A 23073-nucleotide genomic window follows, 5' to 3' on the forward strand; every position below is an offset into this window, starting at 1 on the left:
TCCACCTGCATTGAGGGTGCACGCAGGGCTTTTGCCCGGGCGAAAGTGCACTGGGCGAAGATGGACGCTGAGAAGCTGGTGAATGAGGGGCCACCGGAGGGCAAGGAGCACCGCCACCCCAAAAAGTATTATGACAGTGTCCTGAAGGGTGCTCGCCTTGTGGCAGATGAGTGTGCTAAGGATGTGATATTTGAATGAATGTACTCTTTGATCCTGTAATATGAAACGAGTTCATGTGCGCTATGTACGCTTGTTAATTTAAAATATTACCTTCTGTGCTGCCGTTTATAAAATTTGAGAGTTGGCCAGTCGTCGGCTTCTGCCCCCATGTAACTAGTACTGAGGTGTTTGGGATAGATTTGATCACTCTTTATCCCAGTTTTGGGTCCTTCGAAGGAGGTGTTCAGTACAACGAACCAGGCAATCGGACTATAAGGCTTTATCACTCTCGCTTAGCCATAGAAGTCTACAATTTTAAATTTTGGTGAAGCCCCTAGTATTCGAAAGGCCGAACTTGGGTCCCTATGTACGCCTAAATCGGACAAGGCCGACTCTTCGCCCGAAGCAGAAAAAATCTTGAAGGATTTGAGACCTCTCGAACAGCGACCAGCTCTCGCCGCATCATGACAGTCAGTTTTCGGCTTTCTCTACGGAGGTGCTCGTGCAGACGAACCGGGACACAATCACAGTAGTTCTCCCAGTGCTACCTTAGCCGATATAGCGGAACGTAAGGTACCAAAACATGGGAGCTGGGCGAACCCAACTATTGACCCAAGACATGATTCGGAGATGATGCATATAATGCTATAAGTTCGGGGTGCCGCACTGTCGAAAGTGTTCGGACTTTTCATGCCGTGTTATGGGGTAAACTACAGCCCCTGGCGCACTGGTTGTATCAGAATGTACGGGTGGGATTTGTCGTAAATAAGCAGACAGGAGAAAAAAGAAAAGGTAGAGGAATGCAATAATGAGCTAATGCTGTACATTGTTATTTAAATGATACGTCAAAGCGTATGCATACATGTAGTGCAATAAGTAAAAGATAGGACTATTTGACATGTCCTATCCAAGGTCAAGCTGCGTGTGGGTATGCAAAACAGGTATATCGATCGTTATCAGAGACCACCTGAGGATTCCCTTGTACGTCAAAGCTTCTTGCTTTCTTGGTGTTTCCTTCCCATGACGGGTTCGAGAATCAGACGATCGGAGAGGGCCTTCAGAGAATAGGGGCCTGAAAGGAAGAAAATGTTAAAGGTATACGGGTCCTGTAGCGGTTGAGCCGCATTGTGGGCCGTGCGATAGCCGTGCCTCCATCTATGCCCATGGTACCTTGAGTGCGTAATTATGTACGCGCGGCGCTAATTTCGCCGATTGACTGGGACTAGGACGGAGGCCGAATTGCTAGGCGAGCTCTAAACGTGCCTGGCGATCCTCTTGCAGGGTACTCCGGACTCGCTTGAAGGTGTCCGGGGTCTTTTTCACCGAATCGGCGGTTTGCCTCATAAGGCTGCTTTGCGCTTCTGCTGCAAGGGCCGCAGTGTGCTCCTCCGTGCGGAGCGAGCATTCTGTGTTTCCATTAACCGTTATAACCCCGCGAGGTCCTGGAATTTTGAGCTTGAGGTATGCATAATGCGGTACCGCATTGGATATGGCAAATGCGGTTCGTCCGAGCAGTGCATGATAGCCACTGCGGAAGGGGACAATATTGAAGATTAACTCCTCGCTTCGGAAGTTGTCCGGAGATCCGAAGACTACTTCCAGTTTTATTGAGCCCGTGCAACAGGCCTCTACACCTGGGATGACACCTTTAAAGGTGGTTTTGGTGGGTTTGATCCTCGAGGGGGCTATGCCCATTTTACGCACTGTATCCTGATAGAGCAGGTTCAGGCTGCTGCCACCATCCATAAGGACTCGAGTGAGGTGAAATCCATCAATGATGGGGTCAAGGACCAATGCGGCAGAACCGCCATGACGGATACTGGTGGGGTGGTCCCTATGATCGAAGGTGTGATCGGACAAGAAGACCATGGGTTGAACTTTAGGGCGACTGGCTCCATTGCATAAACGTCCCTCAGTGCACGCTTCCGTTCTCGCTTGGGAATGTGGGTTGCGTATATCATGTTTACCGTTTTCACTTGGGGAGGGAATTTCTTCTGTCCTCCTATGTTCGGCGGCCGGGGCTCCTCCTCCTCGTCGCTATGCAACCCCTTTTCCTTGTTTTCGGCATTTAACTTGCCAACCTGTTTGAACACCTAGCATTCTCTGTTGGTGTGGTTGGCTGGTTTATCGGGGGTGCCATGAATTTGACATGAACGATCGAGTATGCGGTCCAAGCTGGATGGGCCCAGATTGCTTCTTTTGAACGGCTTTTTTCCACCGACCAGATTTAGAGCCACTGAATCCGGCATTGACTGCCGTGTCTTCGGTGTTGTCGCCGTTGTTGCGGTGCTTGTGTCTGTTGCGACGTGACCTGCCGTTGCTATCTTTGGCATCTGAATTGCCAAGGTTTCTTGAAGTGTTGTTGCTGCGAGCGAGCCAACTATCCTCGCCCGCACAAAAGCGGGTCATGAGTGTCGTGAGGGCTGCCATGGACTTTGGCTTTTCTTGGCCGAGGTGTCGGGCGAGCCACTCGTCGCATATGTTATGCTTAAATGCCGCTAAGGCCTCAGCATCCGGACAGTCGACGATTTGGTTCTTTTTAGTTAGGAACCGAGTCCAGAATTTCCTGGCTGATTCCCCTGGCTGTTGGGTTATGTGACTCTAGTCATGGGCATCTGGTGGTCGCACATAAGTGCCCTGGAAGTTATCAAGGAATGCGTCTTCCAAGTTCTCCCAATTGCCAATGGAGTTTGCCGGCAAGCTATTCAGCCAATGCCGAGCAGGTCCTTTAAGTTTTAATGGGAGGTACTTGATGGCATGTAGATCGTCACCGCGGGCCATGTGGATGTGGAGGAGGAAATCTTCAATCCATACCGCGGGGTCTGTTGTGCCATCGTATGATTCAATATTCACAGGTTTAAAACCTTATGGGAATTCGTGATCCATTACTTCATAAGTGAAGCATAGGGGGTGTGCGGCGCCTCTGTGCCGGGCTATATCACAACGTAGTCAATACGAGTCTTGTCTGCTATATTCGGCCCGGCCGAATTTGCTTTTAGTATATCCGGCGTGACGGTCGTCGTCATTCGTTGGGGCGCGCCCCCCGTGATCCGCATGTCCTGCTTTGTTTTCCAATACGTCTCGCAGGTCCTGCGTGTTGCCCCAGGCCTTGGTGTTTTTGTTTGACTGGAGACAGGGTGCGGGCTGGACTTCGGGCTAATACGCCGCTTTGTCTCGGCCACGAGGTGGCCGGTCAGCCGCATCATACGCTGGTAGTGTAGGCTTTAGTGCTTCCTCCTCGAGTTGGGGTAGCAACCTGCGCTTTGGGTAACTTTTGGTTGGGTGCTCGAGTTCGTATTCCTCGGCTGCCAATACTTCGGTCCATCTATCCGCTAGCAGATCTTGATCAGCTTGAAGCTATTGTTGCTTTTTCTTCAGGCTTTTTACTGCGGCTATAAGCCGGCGCTTGAAGCGCTCCTGCTCGACGGGATCCTCAGGCACGATAAATTCTTCGTCGCCGAGGCTCACCTCGTCATCGGAGAGAGGCATGGAATTGTCATCCTCTGATTCTCCGTCTGCCACCTGTTCCTTAGGGCTGGCTTGCCCATCCTCCCGCTTGAAGCCTGGCTGGAGGGGATTGTCTTCGGCACTGTCCGCGGCGTTATTGTCTCTTGTGCCGGTATCACTGCTTTTGCCATGGCGGGGCTTAGAGCGGCGCCGATGACGCCGGTGCTTAGATTGCTTCTCGAGGGGGTTATTCTCCGTTGCCTTATTGCCATCGCTTTCTTTGGGGGTGTCCACCTGTTGGAAATATGCCCTAGAGGCAATAATAAATTAGTTATTATTATATTTCCTTGTTCATGATAATTGTCTTTATTCATGCTATAACTGTATTATCCGGAAATCGTAATACACGTGTGAATACATAGACCATAATATGTCCCTAGTAAGCCTCTAGTTGACTAGCTCGTTGATCAATAGATGGTTACGGTTTCCTAACCATGGACATTGGATGTCGTTGATAACAGGATCACATCATTAGGAGAATGATGTGATGGACAAGACCCAATCCTAAGCCTAGCACAAAGATCGTGTAGTTCGTATGCTAAAGCTTTTCTAATGTCAAGTATCATTTCCTTAGACCATGAGATTGTGCAACTCCCGGATACCGTAGGAATGCTTTGGGTGTATCAAACGTCACAACGTAACTGGGTGACTATAAAGGTGCATTACAGGTATCTCCGAAAGTGTCTGTTGGGTTGGCACGAATCGAGACTGGGATTTGTCACTCCGTGTAAGCGGAGAGGTATCTCTGGGCCCACTCGGTAGGACATCATCATATGCGCAATGTGACCAAGGAGTTGATCACGGGATGATGTGTTACGGAACGAGTAAAGAGACTTGCCGGTAACGAGATTGAACTGGGTATTGGATACCGACGATCGAATCTCGGGCAAGTAACATACCGATAGACAAAGGGAATTGAATACGGGATTGATTAAGTCCTTGACATCGTGGTTCATCCGATGAGATCATCGTGGAACATGTGGGAGCCATCATGGGTATCCAGATCTCGCTGTTGGTTATTGACCGGAGAACGTCTCAGTCATGTCTGCATGTCTCCCGAACCCGTAGGGTCTACACACTTAAGGTTCGGTGACGCTAGGGTTATAGAGATATTAGTATGCGGTAAACCCGAAAGTTGTTCGGAGTCCCGGATGAGATCCCGGATGTCACGAGGAGTTCCGGAATGGTCCGGAGGTAAAGAATTATATATAGGAAGTGCTATTTCGGCCATCGGGACAAGTTTCCGGGTCATCGGTATTGTACCGGGACCACCGGAAGGGTCCCGGGGGTCCACCGAGTGGGGCCACCTGCCCCGGGGGGCCACATGGGCTGTAGGGGTTGTGCCTTGGCCTATATGGGCCAAGGGCACCAGCCCCAAGAGGCCCATGCGCCAAGAGAAGAGAAAAAGGGGAGAGTCCTACAAGGGGAAGGCACCTCCGAGGTGCCTTGGGGAGGATGGACTCCTCCCCACCCTTGGCCGCACCCTTCCTTGGAGGAAGGGGCAAGGGCTGCGCCTCCCCCTCTCCCTTGGCCCTATATATAGTGGGGAAAAAGGAGGAGCAAACCAATCTAAGGCCTGGCGCCTCCCTCTCCCTCCCGTGACACATCTCCCTCTTCCCGCAGCGCTTAGCGAAGCCCTGTTGGAATCCCGCTACTTCCACCACGCCGTCGTGCTGCTGGATCTCCATCAACCTCTCCCTCCTCCTTGCTGGATCAAGGCATGGGAGACGTCTTCGTTCCGTACGTGTGTTGAACGCGGAGGTGCCGTCCGTTCGGCGCTAGGATCATCGGTGATTTGAATCACGACGAGTACGACTCCATCAACCCCGTTCTCTTGAACGCTTCCGCTTAGAGATCTACAAGGGTATGTAGATGCACTCTCCTTCCCCTCGTTGCTAGTCTCTCCATAGATAGATCTTGGTGACACGTAGGAAAATTTTGAATTTCTGCTACGTTCACCAGCACCACCATGTATATATCATATGATGAGGTGGCTGTCCAGCGCCCTGTGGGCGGTGGTTCCTGTTCTTCTCCTGCATCGTCGTCCATACCGTCGATGTCTTCGGAGCCGAAATCAAGCATGTGGTTAAGTTGTCGACAGTGGCTATTAAGTGGGTGGTGGGTGGGGGACGAATTTCTTCATCGTCCGTTTCCCGCTTGAGCCGGACACAGTTCGGCCAAGGGCCTCCTGACAAGGAGAGAGACCTTAATGAATTTAGCACGTCGCCGAAGGGCAAGTGCTGAAAGATATCTGCGGAGGTGAACTCCATGATCGGTGCCCAATCAGATTCGATAGGCATGAACGCAGGCGGTTTGGAGCCTGTGGCCGGGGACGAATCCAAGGGTCCAGCAACACAGGTCTCGTAGGAAGTGAAGTCACTATTCGGCTCTATCGCCACTGAGCGTGTGGCCTCCGTGGTGGGGTCCATCCACCCGTCCTCAAACGGCACGATATGCTCCGGATTGAGGGCCGGAGTAGCCACAGGTGTGATCTCCCGAACACCGTCCGACGGCAGAGCTAAGTCATGCTCATCGTGACTGTGCGGCGTACCTGACATGGGCTCGAATCCGTCGAAGATCAACTCTCCGCGAACGTCGGTAGTATAGTTCAAGCTTCCAAATCTGACCTGATGGCCAGGGGTGTAGCTCTCGATCTGCTCCAGATGGCCAAGCGAGTTGGCCCGCAGTACAAAGCCGCCGAATACGAAGATCTGTCCGGGGAGAAAAACCTCACCCTGGATCGCCTCGTTGCCGATGATCTAAGAAGCCATGAAGCCTTATGGTGACGACACAGTGGGACTCTCAATGAAAGCACCAATGTTGGTGTCAAAACCGGCGGATCTCGGGTAGGGGGTCCCGAACTGTGCGTCTAAGGAGGATGGTAACAGGAGGCGGGGGACACAATGTTTACCCAGGCTCGGGCCCTCTCGATGGAGGTAATACCCTACGTCCTGCTTGATTGATCTTGATGATATGAGTATTACAAGAGTTGATCTACCACGAGATCGTAGAGGCTAAACCCTAGGAGCTAGCCTATGATTATGATTGATCTTGTCCTACAGACTAAACCCTCCGGTTTATATAGACATCGGAGGGGGCTAGGGTTACACAGAGTCGGTTACAAGGGAGGAGATCTACATATCCGAATTTCCAAGCTTTCCTTCCACGCAAAGGAGAGTCCCCTCCGGACACGGGACGAAGTCTTCAATCTTGTATCTTCATAGTCCGATAGTCCGGCTGTCCGAGGGCCCCCTAATCCAGGACTCCCTCAGACGCGCCCCCTCCCCTTGTCCAATTCAGACTGCCCATGGGGGGGGGGCGTGCGCCACCCCTTGTGGGCTTCCCTCTCTCTCCCCTTATGGCCCATGTGTCCCATTACTTTCCCTGGGGGGTTCCGGTAACCCCTCGGTACTCCGATAAATATCTGAAACACTCCGAAACCATTCCGGTGTCCGAATACTATCGTCCAATATATCAATCTTTACCTCTCGACCATTTCGAGACTCCTCATCATGTCCGTTATCTCATCCGGGACTCCAAACAATCTTCGGCCACCAAAACACATAACTCATAATACAAATCGTCATCGAATGTTAAGCGTGCGGACCCTACGGGTTCGAGAACTATGTAGACATGACCAAGACACATCTTCAATCAATAACCAACAACGGAACCTGGATGATCATATTGGTTCCTACATATTCTATGAAGATCTTTATCGGTCAAACCGCAATGACAACATACGTCATTCCCTTTGTCATCGGTATGTTACTTGCCCGAGATTTGATCGTCGGTATCCTCATACCTAGTTTAATCTCGTTACCGGCAAATATCTTTACTCGTTCCGTAATGCATCATCCCGCAACTAACTCATTAGTCACATTCTTGCAAGGCTTATCATGATGTGCATTACCAAGAGGGCCCATAGATACCTCTCCGATACTCGGAGTGACAAATCCTAATCTTGATCTATGCCAACCTAACAAACACCTTCGGAGACACCTGTAGAGCATCTTTATTATCACCCAGTTACGTTGTGAGTTTGATAGCACACAAGGTGTTCCTCTGGTATTCGGGAGTTGCATAATCTCATAGTCAAAGGAATATGTATAAGTCATGAAGAAAGCAATAGCAATAAAACTTAATGATCATTATGCTAAGCTAACGTATGGGTCTTGTCCATCACATCATTCTCCTAATGATGTGATCTCGTTCATCAAATGACAACACATGTCTATGGTCAGGAAACTTAACCACCTTTGATTAACGAGCTAGTCAAGTAGAGGCATACTAGGGACACTTTGTTTTGTCTATGTATTCACACATACATCAAGTTTCCGGTTAATACAATTCTAGCATGAATAATAAACATTTATCATGATATAAGGAAATATAAATAACAACTTTATTATTGCCTCTAGGGCATATTTCCTTCAGTCTGCCACTTGCAGTAGAGTCAATAATCTAGATTACATTGTAATGATTCTAACACCCATGGAGTCTTGGTGTTGATAATGTTTTGCTCGTGGAAGAGGCTTAGTCAACGGGTTTGCAACATTCATATCCGTATGTATTTTGCAAATCTCTATGTCTCCCTCCTTGACTTGATCATGGATGGAGTTGAAGTGTCTCTTGATGTGTTTGGTTCTCTTTTGAAATATGGATTCCTTCGCTAAGGTAATTGCACCAGTATTGTCACAAAAGATTTTCATTGGACCCGATGCACTAGGTATAACACCTAGATCGGATATTAACTCCTTCATCCAGACTCCTTCGTTTGCTGCTTCCGAAGCAGCTATGTACTCCGCTTCACACGTAGATTCCACCACGACGCTTTGCTTGGAACTGCACCAACTGACAGCTCCACCATTCAATATAAATACGTATCCGGTTTGTGACTTAGAGTCATCCGGATCAGTGTCAAAGCTAGCATCGACGTAACCATTTACGACAAGCTCTTTGTCACCCCCATAAATGAGAAACATATCCTTAGTCCTTTTCAGGTATTACAGGATGTTCTTGACCGTTTTCCAGTGATCCACTCCTGGATTACTTTGGAACCTCCCCGCTAATTACACAAGGTCGGTTACAAAGGAGGAGATATCCATATCCGTACTGCCTAGATTGCCTTCCACGCCAAGTAGAGTCCCATCCGGACATGAGACAAAGTCTTCAATCTTGTATCTTCATGGTCCAACAGTCCGGCCGAAGGATATAGTCCGGCTGTCCGGAGACCCCCTAATCCAGGACTCCCTCAGTAGCCCCTGAACCAGGCTTCAATGACGTCGAGTCCGGCGTGCAGTATTGTCTTCGGCATTGCAAGGCGGATTCCTCCTCCGAACACATCACAGAAGAGTTTGAATACCAGGATAGTGTCCGACCCTGCAAAGTAAATTCCACATACCACTGTAGAGAGAATAATATTTCCACAAATATTAATCTGCTGACACGCTTCGGCAACATGACATCAGGCCATGGCTCGGTGATTATTCGAACCGTTTTTCTTCAACCAGCTCCACACATAACGCGAGGCGGTTTCTTGACACGTCTTGTCAAAGCAGAGATCGTGTTCCCCTTATTACGGGATTCTCATCAATACGGGCGTGGGTAACCCATCTGCGCCATCGATTACGATGCTTGGGGAATAAGCGAGTTTTACCAGGCTAGTGGGGGCGCATGGCTTCGGCCGCCCTTATAAAGGGACAAGGTTTAACCTTTTTCTACCCATGCCTTCTTCCTCCTTGCTCATCCACTCTTGCGCACTCGAGCTCCAACGCCCAAGCCCACATCCTTCCCCTCAACCTTCTCCAATCATGTCCGGAGCGGGAGGCAAATGGATGGCTTCCTCTGTTACGGAGGGACACATCAAGAAGCTGCGCGGAGCCAGATACTTGGCCGCGAATATCGCGCATCGGCTGCCCGCTGCGAGGAAGATCATTCCTACCCCTGAACCTCACGAGAGGGTAGTATTCCTCCACCACTTCCTCCGCGTACTGGGGTTTCCCCTCCATCCATTCGTTCGTGGTATCATGTTCTACTACGGGCTGGACTTCCATGATCTGGCCCCGAACTTCGTCCTCAACATTTCGGCGTTCATCGTCGTGTGTGAGGCTTTCCTCCGCATCCGGCCCCACTTCGGCATGTGGTTAAAGACCTTCAATATCAAGCCGAAGGTGGTGGGCGGCCAACAAGCAGAATGTGGTGGAGCCATGGTGGGCAAGATGCCCAACGTTATATGGCTTGAAGGCTCCTTCGTGGAGACCATAAAGGGGTGGCAATCGACGTGGTTCTACATCACCGAGCCGCGCGACGCCAAATGGGTGGCTGCCCCCGAGTTTCGATCCGGAATCCCCACGCGGCTCACCTCCTGGAAAGAGAAGGGCCTGTCCTGGGGTTCATCGGTAGAGCTGGACGGACTCCAGAAATGTATCCGGAATATGGCCGGCAAGAAGCTCAAGCTTGTCAATATAGTCCAGGTCATGCTCATCCGCCGGATCCTCCCATGCCAACAACAGGACTTCAACTTGTGGGAGTTCGACCCAGCCCAGCACCAGACTCTGAGAGAGCTCTTCGACACGACGCACAAGGACGTCTGGAAGGTGCTGTTCAAGGGTGCAGAGGTCCCTCCCTCCCTCACCGAGGACCGCGGGCTAAGCGCGAAGCGCCAAGCGCATTCGATGAGTTCTATACATCCGGTAGGATATTTATTTCCCCTAGCTTAACCATGTGCGGGGTCTGAGCTCCATGCCTTTGACAGGACTGGGTGGAGATGTAGGGGCAGATTAACTGTCTGACCCCTCTGCCCGAAGACACTGCAGACGCCCTCCTGACGGAGATGCTGACTCCGGCTCCTTACAAGGTGCCGGAGAAGACCAAGAAGGCCAAGGGAACCCGAAAGAGTTCCCGACGCCAGGCGTTATCGGACTTATCGTCCGATAACTCCGCGACGCACTCCTCCCCCAAAGACGAGGAGGAAGATGAAGATGCTCCCCCTCCAGTCGGGGGAGACAAGAAAAGGAAGGCCGCCCCAACCGGGGGGGGGGGGCGAAGGGTCCAAGAAGGGAAGGACTCTCCTTCTGGACTTCTCCACCACCGCCGCCGAAGGCAAAGACGAGTGGCTGCTTAGGGCCAAGCCCCTGGCTAAGTCGTAAGTATTCGGATGCCAGAGTAACTCATAGCATACCTTTGTCGCACTGCCTCTCCTAATGCCGAATTATGACTATGCAGTCCGCCACGAGCCCATATCGACGTATCGTCGGACGGCTCCCTGGGCTCGTCGGATATGGATAGCGATCCACTTCCGACCGCCACCTTCCCTTGCCCTACGGACAACACCGAGGTATTGTCACAAGAGGCACCGGGTTGAGGGGAGACAGTCCCGGAGGTGCCTCAAGGCGACCTTCCGGACTCCGGGAGCAGAGGGAACAAGGCCCCCGAGGGCTCCGAGTCCGGCCCTCAGCCGAACACCGTGCCGGAACCTCCAGTGGTTCCGGACTCGGGCAGGCGGCCTCCTTCCAAGAGGGGCAAGACGCCTGTGCCGGTGACCTCTGTCCATCCAGAGGCACCAGACAATCTGCTGGGAGCGCTTCGCAGCGCTTCCATCAACGAGGAGCACCACACTATTATGAGTGCGGTGGTCCAGAAGGTTCAGTCCGCCAAGAGCGGACTGACTGAAACATGTGCCAGCCTTCTAACAGGCTTTGAGGTAAGTTTTTGAAATATGGGGAAAAATATTACCGCATAGACAGTAGCCCCTGATGCTCTGTTTGGTGTTCACAAAGAAAAGCCGAACAGAGGATCAAACAATATCGCAGGAGTCTAACATAAGTATGCCAATATGCATATGCAGGCTTCGCTGCTGGCATCTGCCGTACTGATTGCGGAGGTCGCCGCACTGAAGCAGGACCTTAAAGGGTCTAAGGACGAGCTTGGCCTTGCCAAGAGGCAGCTCGAGGAGAACAAAGGTAAGTAGTACCTAGTCTATGGATATGTATAAAAAGAATGCGATTGAAAAATGACAGGATCATTGTAAATTTGCCAGGGGCCACGACCGAGGTGGCGACCCTGAAGCAAGCGCTATCCGAGGCCGAAAACAAAGCGGCCAAGGGGCGCACCGAGTGGGAAAGGCATGAGGCTCGGGTGGGCAAGGTGTAGCAAGAGCTCCACGCTCTCGTGACAAAGCACGAGACGTTGGAGCTTGACTTGAAGACACGAGAGTCCGAGCTTGCCGCGGCCCTCGAGAGCGCAAAGAATGCCAAGGACTAAGCCCAAAAGGCCCTCCAGGAGATTGATGCGATGAAGAAGATAACGGCGGGTAAGGCATTCTATATGCAAAGCAAGCATGTGAAAGTAAATTACCTATTACTTACCCGAATCCGGAGCTCTCCAGGAGCATTCGCAGATTTGCCCCGCAGCGTGTCGGATGCCGCAACGTTTTACCAGGCCAAGGAGGGAAGCTCAACAAAGAAGTTGCTCTGGGCCCAATATACTGGGACCGAACACCCGGTGCCTATGAGCGACCAGCTAAAGTAGCTGGTCGAGCTACACAAGGCGGCCGAACAGGCCATGAAGGGCTTTATAGTCCGGCTGTGGCCTAGAGACGCCCTTCCGAACAACTACTTCGGCCTGGTGAGGCGGCTTGTCGATGTCTGCCCACGGCTGGAAGTCGTCAAGCGATCCGTCTGCATCGAAGGTGCACGCCGGGCTTTCGCCCGTGTGAAGGTGCAATGGGCCAAGCTAGACGCCGTGAAGCTGATCAAGGAAGGGCCGCCGGAGGGCAAGGAGCATCGCCACCCCGAGATGTACTATGAGGGTGTCCTGAAGGGTGCCCGTCTCGTAGCGGACGAGTGTACCAAAGATACAATATTTGAGTAAACCCGCTCATGTAATCCTGTATTCATGAAAACTTGTTCATATGCGCTATGCAACGCTTGTTTGAATTTAAAATATTACCTTCTGTTCGGTTGTTTATCAAATCTGAGAGATGGCTAGTCGTTAGCTTCTGCCCCCATGCCACGAGTGCTGGGGTGTTCGGGATAAACCTGAGCACTCTTGTTCCCATTTTTGGGTCCTTCGAGGGAGGTGCTCAGCACAACGAACAAGGCAATCAGACTATAATGCGTTATCACTCTCACTTAGCCATAGAATTCTACAATTTTAAATTTCGGCGAAGCCCCTAGTGTTCGGAAGGCCGAACTCGGGGCGCGATACACGCCTTAAGACAGATAGGGCAGACTCCTCGCTCTAAGCGGCATAAGTATTTAAGGACTCGAAAACCTCTCGAACAACGACCGGTCTCTCGCCTTATCATGACAGTCAGTTTTAGCTTTCTCTACTGAGGTGCTTAGCCCAGCAGAACCGGGGCACAATCGCAGTAGTTCTCCCAGTGCTACCTTAGCCGATATAGCGAAACGTAAGATACCAAAACATGGGAGCCGGGCAAACCCAACTATTGACCCAAGACATGATTCGGAGCTGATGCATATAATGCTATAAGTTCGGGGTGCCGCACTGTTGAAAGTGTCCGGACTTCTCACGCCGTATTGTGGGGTATGCTTAAGCCCCTAGCGTATTGGCCATACCAGAGTGTACGGGTGCTGGATGTCATGAATGAACATATATATATATATAGGTATATATATATAGGGTCGCGCTATTCGTCACCCAGGATGAAGAATTGTTATTCTTCACCCCAGTCACCCATGCACCCAGCCGAACCAGTTTGTATCCACCACAGCAACATAAGGTTAATGAGGTGAGATTAGTGAGTGGAGGTGAGGTAAACTTACGGTCTTTAAAATTGGTCTTGCGCCACGTTGAGAACAAGGGATGTGAGGTAAGATTTGATTGCATGTGAAGTAATATTATGTCTTAAAGAGTCCATTCTGACACGCAAAAAGAAACACCGGAGAAAAAAAGTTTGTGCCATAAAATTACTGCAGGGTCGTCCCTCACCCCGTCGTCGCTTGGCCGGCCGATCCGATATAAGGATGCGCCTCTATCGGAGATCCTGTGTAAGGATCGCCATGGAAGATCCCGTTAGGCGCAAGTAGACGCTGCGGCGGGAAAGCTCACTCTGGCGAGGTGCAGAGTATCCCATCACACACGCGAGAACGTCGCGGTGGGAGTGCCACGTTATGAACGAGCAGCCATGGTTCTTCTTAAAACTGATTTAGGTCACGGATGATGCATGCATCCTGATTTTTTTTAGTCTTTTCCCTCTCTATTTATTACTGGAGTTGTTCATGCGGCACCATGGATTTGATGCACTAGAAAGCTCATTTTGGAAGAAAATAAAATTGGAAGTATCATTTCTGGAATTGCATCCTCAGTTATCCCAAAAATATTCGATCTTCTATCTGAATTTTGACCGAAATTTCCGTCAGTAGGAATGTCGCCAAAACTGTCTCTATGTACATACTCTCTCAGATTCAGTATCGAACACATGTAACTGAAATTTCTTATATAGACAGCACATTTGGTTTCTTTGCAGTTTGCTAGTGTTTGTGAATCAATCCATATACTTCCTTCTAGCTCTAGCAAACTACATATGCAAATTATAATTATTTTATACTGATCAGTCCATCAAGTCTTGGTTCTGAAATGCTGTTTGATCATAGAAGCAAAGGCAGATTATGTAATGGACGTAATCAATATTGAATTATTTATAACAATAGACTCAGTTGATCACATAGTATGACCAACCTGTACAGCTTAATCTCTAAGGACAGGTTACATGAGGCAACAACAAATAGAAGAGTCAGTCCTCTGAGATATCTTCACATTTCTATGTTGGCTACTGGTTCCTATCATGCCATCTTTTGCTTATGCATCATGTACTTCAGCAATGAAACATCTAATATTCACTTAGAATATTTTGTACTGAGTAGGATCAATAATTACAATAATAAAACGATCGCACTTGCCTTCTTGGAAGATCCAATGAAGTAACAAGGCAAATCTCATCAATTGATGTTTTTTAAGAAACATGCCCTTGTACTGTTGCAGTGTTGCTACTTGCTAGTAGCTTACGGTGACTGAGAACAGGTGGCATCACATAGGATGATCATCCAGGTTTTGCTTGAAGAAGTGAGGCGCCCATTCTCTACAGAGTTTTGGGTAACATTTTCAGTAGCACCATGCATATGAGTTTTACACTCGAATGGCGACATTAGCTATGCTTAGCAAAACAAATCCTTCCATGGTCAATTCATCATATGACAGAAAATATCTGGCCTTTAATTAGATTAAAAGAACAAGAACATTGCAGATGCTTATTGATCCACAAAAAATGTCTTGTAAAAACTGAATTACATAAGCAATTAAGCATATGATGTGTAAAACGTGGTCTGGATGATTCATTCAGGACCTGCTATATGCATGCCTTGGTTCAGGGCCTGCTACAGATTTACGGTCCATATGCTATCATAAGTGCACAAAGTTCTCCTTCAATCAAGAGTCCATATCTCTCACTTGACTGTACCTAGATTTCTGACAACTGCAAGAGAGCCACATTTTAATGCACTATAAATTAAGTATGGAATCTAAGAGATATCACACTTAATAATAAGAGAAAAAGTTCAACGTGGAAGTAATTTTGTCAACAAAACTTCCACAAGAGGATTCTTCTATCTTACGAGTTACATCTGAACACCTTTTTCATATTTGCAAGCGAACCATCTGAACACACCTTGTTCATATTTCAATGAAAGCACAAACTACAGTAGCATCATTACCTCTGCATAATATTTAGCTAGCCCAAGCAGGAATTTTATGATCTGGATAACACACTTTTAACTTCACATACCCTGTTAGCTCTGAAAATTATTTGTATATTGCAATCAAATTTAGACGAGAACACACTCGGTTTAGCTATGACCAAAGCAGCTAACTCGTGACGAACCAAGATCAACTGCACTGCTTATTGATCATAAGTTACCTGCACATCCGAGAGGTATTGGGCCAGGGAAATTGTTCAAAAAACTATAGCATGCAGCGCATACTAGAGTATGCAACCGTGGCTGGCAGAGAGCATGATGCAAATTTTCTTTACTATACTACCAAGTAGCCAGGCACAAATAAGGATTGTACCTGTCAGGCTGGTGAAAGTTTACGTTCGTGTAGATAAACAATTACATCGTGTAAGCGGTGGAGCCTGGCGGTCAGCCGTAAGGCACACCGTACGGGTGCGGCCGGGGATGCTGGATCGACCAGGGTGAAGAATAACTTCTTCACCCGAGGAGCCGCCTCTCCAGGTCGACATTATCCAGGGTGGACTGACCCCGTCACTTGGCCGGCTGATTCAGTGCAAGCGAGCGCTGTCATTGGAGAGACTGGCTCAGTGAGGTGTCACCGTGGCAGAGACGAAGGAAGCCACCATTCTTTCATAAAGGCACAGGAGCACCCCATCTCATGAAAGGAGGTAGTATGGCCTTTCTCCAATAAATACAAAGAGGCCATTTTGAAACATAATGTAAAAAAGATTCATAAAACATATGGTTTTACATAATTGTTGGAATAGAATGGGGAGGCCGGGATGAATCTAAGAAGCTCCAAAGGATATTATTTTTCTAAAAAAAGACGAAAGAAGTCATATCTTCACTATATCATATGTATTGTAAGTCTGCAACTTCTGGCTAGAATAGAGTTATACAATAATCATACAAATATATACACAAGAACAAGAAGGCCTGTCACTAAGCACATACAAACTGGGCAAAAGAAATTATGACAGTCTGAGCACTAAGGTTGTAGGATAGCTATGCCCAAAACAACTATATTTGGGGATGTAATCCATCCAAATTCTGCTGCCTAGTATTCTTACCCAATCTAACTTAATTCAAGCAGGTACGTGGCATGGGAGAGTAAATCAAGACATACTCGTGTAAAATGACGGAGAGGGTGCGATACTGAAGAAGTCCGGCTGCAAACACCTAACTGCCGGCCGTTGTTGTGGGAGGAGATGCAGCACGCATCAAGCAGAATGCCAACCACCACCGTACCCTGATACTGAGACCACCAGCAATGCTAAAAGATTATATAACAGCAGAAGTTGCTACATGAAAACAGTAAATATACACATAATTCAAGCAGATACATTGGGTGGCAGAGTAAATAGAAGACACATACTCATATAAATGGATGGAGTGGGGGCAATACTGATTGTGTTAATATGTTCATAGAAAATTATATAAAGTTTCATAATGAAGATGGGGGCCGTGTGTCCCCTTCGATCGATTTTTTTAAATAAAAAGTACACTGGAATTTCTTTTTTGAAGTTATTACTTGATACAATTTATGATTTAGCCAATAATCTATGTGGAGACTTTTCGAGCTAACTCAGCATTTCCTTGATCTAATTTATAGAGGCTCTGGTAGTCCTTCATAAATTTTCAAGTGTCCATAAAAAAGTTTCAAGCAGCTAACTCAATATTCATGTAGAGAGGTCAGGTTATCTGAAACCAAATCAAAGTGAATACGATGATGGTCATAAGTTTATTTGCTTTTTCTTCTGCACTCCTTAAAGTCAGAAACTGAATTCTTAGATTATGATTCATGTCATTTAGATATTACAGTTTGGACAGGACAATTGAAGAACTTTGAGTCAACAAGTTTTTTCTCCGGTTTGTAAAGTTATCGCTATATATTTTGGAGGCAAAGCTATCCCTGATTCCCTGTACTAAAGAGAGCAAGATCGAATACAGAAGAGCACCTTTAAGCTTTAAAGTGAATCCCTAGTTTCTTGGAACTACCAAATCGCTAGTTCTGAATTCCAGTTAGATAGCTGCATAGTCGAGATTGCTACACTAGGAGCTACGGAGTATGCCTACTCGTACTATCTTCAGATAAACCTAATTTCGTGGCACATATGGCCATCTCCGGAAGCAGCTGATGCAACCAAATTTGGGACTAATAAAGTGAAGACTAACTGAACCACCACTCTCCTAACCAATAGGAATTCCAATGGTTCTTGTTTTGCTTCAGGTAACCATCAAATAGAGCACCTCATGTACGTCCTGTTTGGCATATGATGGAGAGAGCAATAGGAGATATAGAGGGAGTTAGTAGGATATTGGGCAAGGGATTAATTTTATGCCCAATCTTTTGTTTGGTTTATTTTGGGAATTACTGGCAGGGAGTGAAGGAGAAAGGTTTGATGGCTTTGTTGATTAGTGGGTCAGAATAAGAACTAGATGCAACATTACCACATTGACCATTAGTCTGTTTGTTCCCCACCAATCAACAATATGAACTAAATCGCTACCTGATCAAATAACGTGTACCATGTGGTGATCATGGTCAAGTATTTAAATGCATGTTTCTCACGCTCCTGCAGCAATAGTCGAAGATAGGAGGCAACTGAAATAGGGATACGCTGGAAACATTCTGGCAATAGATTGAGGGATACGCTGAGAGCCTGCAAGGATCTCCTTCTAGTCGAGTAGTCGGGCGTAACAAAGCAATCTATGCAGAAGTTGTAGGAATGAAGGAATCAAACAAAACTCTCGTAAAAATGAATCAAACAGATAGAGCTGGATCTTGAAGCAAATCGCTGGGGCTGGGTCATCTATCGGAGAGCGTCAAAGTACCTCTTCAAGCAGCAGACACGACTCCTGCGCCGCCCAACCACGACCAGCTCGCCGTCCAGCCGAGGACGCCGCCAGCACCTGGTTCATGGAGTGGGCCCATCTTTGGCCGAGTATTCGTCGCCGGCGACTCGGCCGACGAGGCGCCGTCCACACGGGAGATGCCCCCGTATCATGAAGAAGCCCTGACGCCAAGTACCACCGACGTCGCAGCACGACGGCTCGGCCCGCTGCGTTCCACGACGCCGGAGCCCAACCGCCGCTCGGCGCACACACCCCTCATCTACTCCGCCCCTGATTCTTTTTCTTTTGAGATGACTCACCCCAGATTAGAATTGGACGAGGGAGTTGGCCCTTTTTTTCACCTCGGGAGTGACTTTTTTTTCTTTAGGGACGGAGTGGGCTCTTGACGTCAACGTAAAATTACATCACGGGGGATAAAATTACTCCACCGGTAGAGGCTTGGTTGGGCGATGCGATCGGGGTGAAAAATTACTTATTCTTCACCTTGGATTATTAATAGACTTTCTATATATATATATATATATATATATATATATATAAAGGAGAATGCAATAATAGTCTTAATGCTATGCATCGTTTATTCAAAAAGGTGCGTTAAAGCAGAATGATACATGCAGTGCAATAAGCAAAAAGTAGGACTATGTCCCCTCCAAGGGCGAGCTCAAGAATAGTATTAAGGCAAGTATTATACCCGTTATCGTAATCCACCTGGGAGTTCCGTGGTGTGACATAGCTTTATGCCTTCTTGGTTGCTGCATCATATGTTCGGCAATCATGCTGCCGGACCGAGTTTCTAGAGATTAAAGTCCTAAAAAGAAAAAAAAAACAAAACGGGAAGCCCCTAGTGCGGTTTAAGCCGCGTCTTGGGGCGTGGCGTAGTCATGCCCCCTCCCCGCCTATACCCATGGTATTTTTAATGCGTAATTATGTACGCGTGGCACGAATTTCGCTGTTTGGCTTGGGCCGGGGTGGGGGTCGCATTGCTATGCGAGCTCGGAAGTGCCAGGCGGTCCTGTTGTTGATTACTCCGGGCGCGCTTGAAGGTGTTTGGCTCCTTAAACGGCGAACTAGTGGATTGCCTTAAGAGGCTGCTTTGCGCTTCCGCTACGAGGGCCGCAGTGTGCTCCTCCGTTCGGAGAGCGCTCTGTGTTTCCGTTAACTGTGATGACCCCGTGAGGTCCTAGCATCTTGAGCTTGAGGTATGCATAATGCGGTACCACATTGAATCTCGCAAATGCGGTTCGCCCGAGCAGTGCATGATAACCACTGCGGAACGGGACTATATCGAAGATTAACTCTTCGCTTCGGAAGTTATCCGGGGATCCGAAGACCACTTCTAGTGTGACTGAGCCTGTGCAATGGGCCTCTACACCTGGTATGACGCCTTTAAAGGTCGTTTTTGTGGGTTTGATCCTTGAGGGGTCTATACTCATTTTGCGCACCGTGTCCTGGTAAAGCAGGTTCAGACTGCTGCCGCCGTCCATAAGGACTCGAGTGAGGTGAAATCCGTCAATGATTGGGTCTAGGACCAGTGCGGCGAATCCGCCATGACGGATACTAGTGGGGTGGTCCCTGCGATCGAAGGTGATCGGACAGGAGGACCATGGGTTGAACTTTGGGGCGACTGGCTCCAACGCATATACGTCCCTGAGCGCACGCTTCGCTCCCTCTTGGGGATGTGGGTTGCGTATATCATGTTCACCATCCGCACTTGTGGGGGGAACCTCTTCTGTCCTCCGGTGTTCGGCTACCGGGGCTCTTCCTCGTCACCGCTATGTGGTCCCTTATCTTTGTTTTCGGCATTTAACTTGTCGGCCTGCTTGAATACCCAACAATCCCTATTGGTGTGGTTGGCTGGCTTGTCGGGGGTGCCGTGTATTTGACACGAGCGATCGAGTATGCGGTCCAAACTGGACGGGCCCGGAGTGCTTTTTTAAATGCCTTTTTCCGTTGACCGGGTTTAGAGCCTTTGAATCCGGCATTGACTGCCGTATCCTCGGTATTGTCGCTGTTAATGCGGCGCTTATGTTTGTCGCGACGTGACCTGCCATTGCCGTCCTTGGTATCCGAAGTACCACGGTTCTTTGACATATTATTACTTCGAGCCAGCCAGCTGTCTTCTCCCGCACAAAAACGGGTCATGAGTGTCGTGAGGGCTGCCATAGATTTCGGCTTTTCCTGACCAAGGTGCCGGGCTAGCCACTCGTCGCGGATGTTGTGTTTAAAAGCTGCTAGGGCCTCTGCATCCGGACAGTCGATGATTTGATTTTTCTTTGTTAGGAACCGTGTCCAGAATTTCCTGGCCGATTCCTCTGGCTGCTGAATTATATGGCTCAGGTCATCGGCGTCTGGTGGTCGCACATAAGTGCCCTGAAAGTTGTCGAGGAATGCGGCTTCCAGATCTTTCCAACAGCCAATGGACTCTGCTGGCAAGCTGTTGAGCCAATGCCGAGCTGGTCCTTTAAGTTTGAGTGGGAGGTATTTGATTACGTGTAGGTCATCACCGCGGGCCATGTGGATGTGCAGGAGGAAATCCTCGATCCATACCGCAGGATCTGTCGTGCCGTCGTATGATTCTATGTTTACGGGTTTGAAACCCTCTGGGATTTGATGATCCATTACTTCATCTGTGAAGCATAAGGGGTGTTCGGCACCTCTATACTGGGCTATATCGCGACGCAGCTCCAATGAGTCTTGCCCGCTGTGTTTGGCCCGGCCGGATTTACTTTTACTGTATCCGGCGTGATGTTTATCGTCTCGTATAGTGGCGCGCCCTCGTGATCTGTAGATTGATTTTTCATGTTTTGCTTTGTCCTCCAATGCGTCTCGCGGGTCTGGCGTATTTCCCCATGCCTTTTTATTTGAATGGCGTCGGGGTACAGGCTGAGCTTTTGGCTGGAATGCCTCTCTATCGCGGCCACGAGGTGGCCGATCAGCCGCGTCATACGCTTCTTCCTCCAGTCGAGGTAGCAACCTGCATTTTGGGTAACTCTTGGAGGGGCGTTCGAGTTTATATTCCTCGGCCGCGAGGACTTTAGTCCATCTGTCAGCTAGCAGATCTTGATCAGCTTGAGGCTGCTGCTGCTTTTTCTTAAGGCTATTTGCTGTGGCTATAAGCCGGCGCTTGAAGCGCTCTTGTTTGACGGGATCCTCTGGCACGAAGAATTCGTCATCGTCGAGGCTTGCCTCGTCTTCGGAGGGGGGCATGTAATTATCATCCTCCGCCTCTCCATCTGCCGCTCTCTCTGGAGGGCTGGCCTCTCCATCCTCCTGTCCTAGATCGTGCTGGAGGGGATTGTTGCCATCTTCGGCACTATCCGGAGTGTTATTATCTCCTGTGCTGGTATCACCACTTTTGCTTTGGCAGGACTTAGAGCGGCGCCGCTGACGTTGGCGCTTGGGTTGCTTCTTGGAGGGGTCATCCTCCGCTGTCTCGTCGCCATTGCCTTCTTTGGGTGTGTCCATCATGTATATATCGTATGATGAGGTGGTTGTCCAGTGCCCTGTGGGCAGTGGTTCCTCTTCGTCTCCCGCATCATCGTCCATACCGTCGATGTCTTCGGAGTCGAAGTCGAGCATGTCGGTTAAGTCGTCGACAGTGGCTACTAAGTGGGTGGTGGGTGGGCAGCGAATTTCTTCGTCATCCGCATCCCAATCCCGCCAGACATAGTTCGGCCAGGATCCTCCTGACAAGGAGAGAGACCTTAATGAGTTCGGTATGTCGCCAAAGGGCGAGTGCTGAAAAATATCCGCGGAGGTAAACTCCATGATCGGCGCCCAATCGGATTCGCTAGGAACGGGCGCAGGCGGTTCGGAGTCCGTGGCCGGAGAAGTATCAGGCAGTCTGACAACATGGCTCTCATGTAGGGTAAGGTCGATGTTCGGTTCGATCGCCGCTGAGGGTAAGGCCTCCATGGCGGGGTCCATCCACCCGTCCATGGACAGCGCAACTGGCTCCGAATTGAGGGTCGGAGCGGCTGCCGGTGCAATCTCCTGAACACTGTCTGATGGTAGAGCTAAATCGTACTCTTCGTGACCGTGTGACGCACAAGGCAGAGGCTCGAATCCGTCGAATATCAAGTCTTCGCGGATATCGGCCGTGTAGTTTAAGCTTCCAAACCTGACCTGGTGGCCAGGGGCGTAACTTTCGATCTGTTCCAGATGGCCAAGCGAGTTGGCCCGCAGTGCGAAGCCGCCGAACACAAAGATCTGTCTGGGAAGAAAAGTCTCACCCTGGACTACATCGCTATCGATGATCGTAGGAGCCATCAAGCCTAACGGCGACGACACAGAAGAACTCTCAATGAAAGCGCCAATGTCGGTGTCAAAACCGGCGGGTCTCGGGTAGAGGGTCCCGAACTGTGCGTCTAAGGCGGATGGTAACACGAGGCAGGGGACACGATGTTTTACCCAGGTTCGGGCCCTCTTGATGGAGGTAAAACCCTACGTCCTGCTTAATTTATTCTTGATGATATGAGTATTACAAGAGTTGATCTACCACGAGATCGGAGAGGCTAAACCCTAGAAGCTAGCCTATGGTATGATTGTATGTTGTCCTATGGACTAAAACCCTCCGGTTTATATAGACACCGGAGAGGGTTAGGGTTACACAAGGTCGGTTACAAAGGAGGAGATATCCATATCCATACTGCCTAGCTTGCCTTCCACGCCAAGTAGAATCCCATCCGGACACGAGACGAAGTCTTCAATCTTGTATCTTCATAGTCCAACAGTCCGGCCGAAGGGTATAGTCCGGCTGTCCGGAGACCCCCTAATCCAGGACTCCCTCAATCACACT

The 23073-nt window shown here is 49.2% G+C and overlaps 1 long non-coding RNA gene across 1 annotated transcript; it reads right to left on the reverse strand.

Moving 5' to 3' along the window:
- Positions 1-16248: 16248 nt before the first annotated feature.
- Positions 16249-18730, reverse strand: LOC125537541 (uncharacterized). The gene is made up of 2 exons (XR_015599279.1): positions 18255-18730; positions 16249-16674 (listed from the first exon to the last, which is right to left on the reverse strand). It is a non-coding gene; the product is annotated as an uncharacterized LOC125537541 (long non-coding RNA).
- Positions 18731-23073: the final 4343 nt, after the last annotated feature.

Source organism: Triticum urartu, chromosome 1A, assembly GCF_056163025.1.
Source record: "Triticum urartu cultivar PI428250 chromosome 1A, HENAU_Tu73, whole genome shotgun sequence".
In the NCBI taxonomy this organism is placed as follows: Eukaryota; Viridiplantae; Streptophyta; class Magnoliopsida; order Poales; family Poaceae; genus Triticum; species Triticum urartu.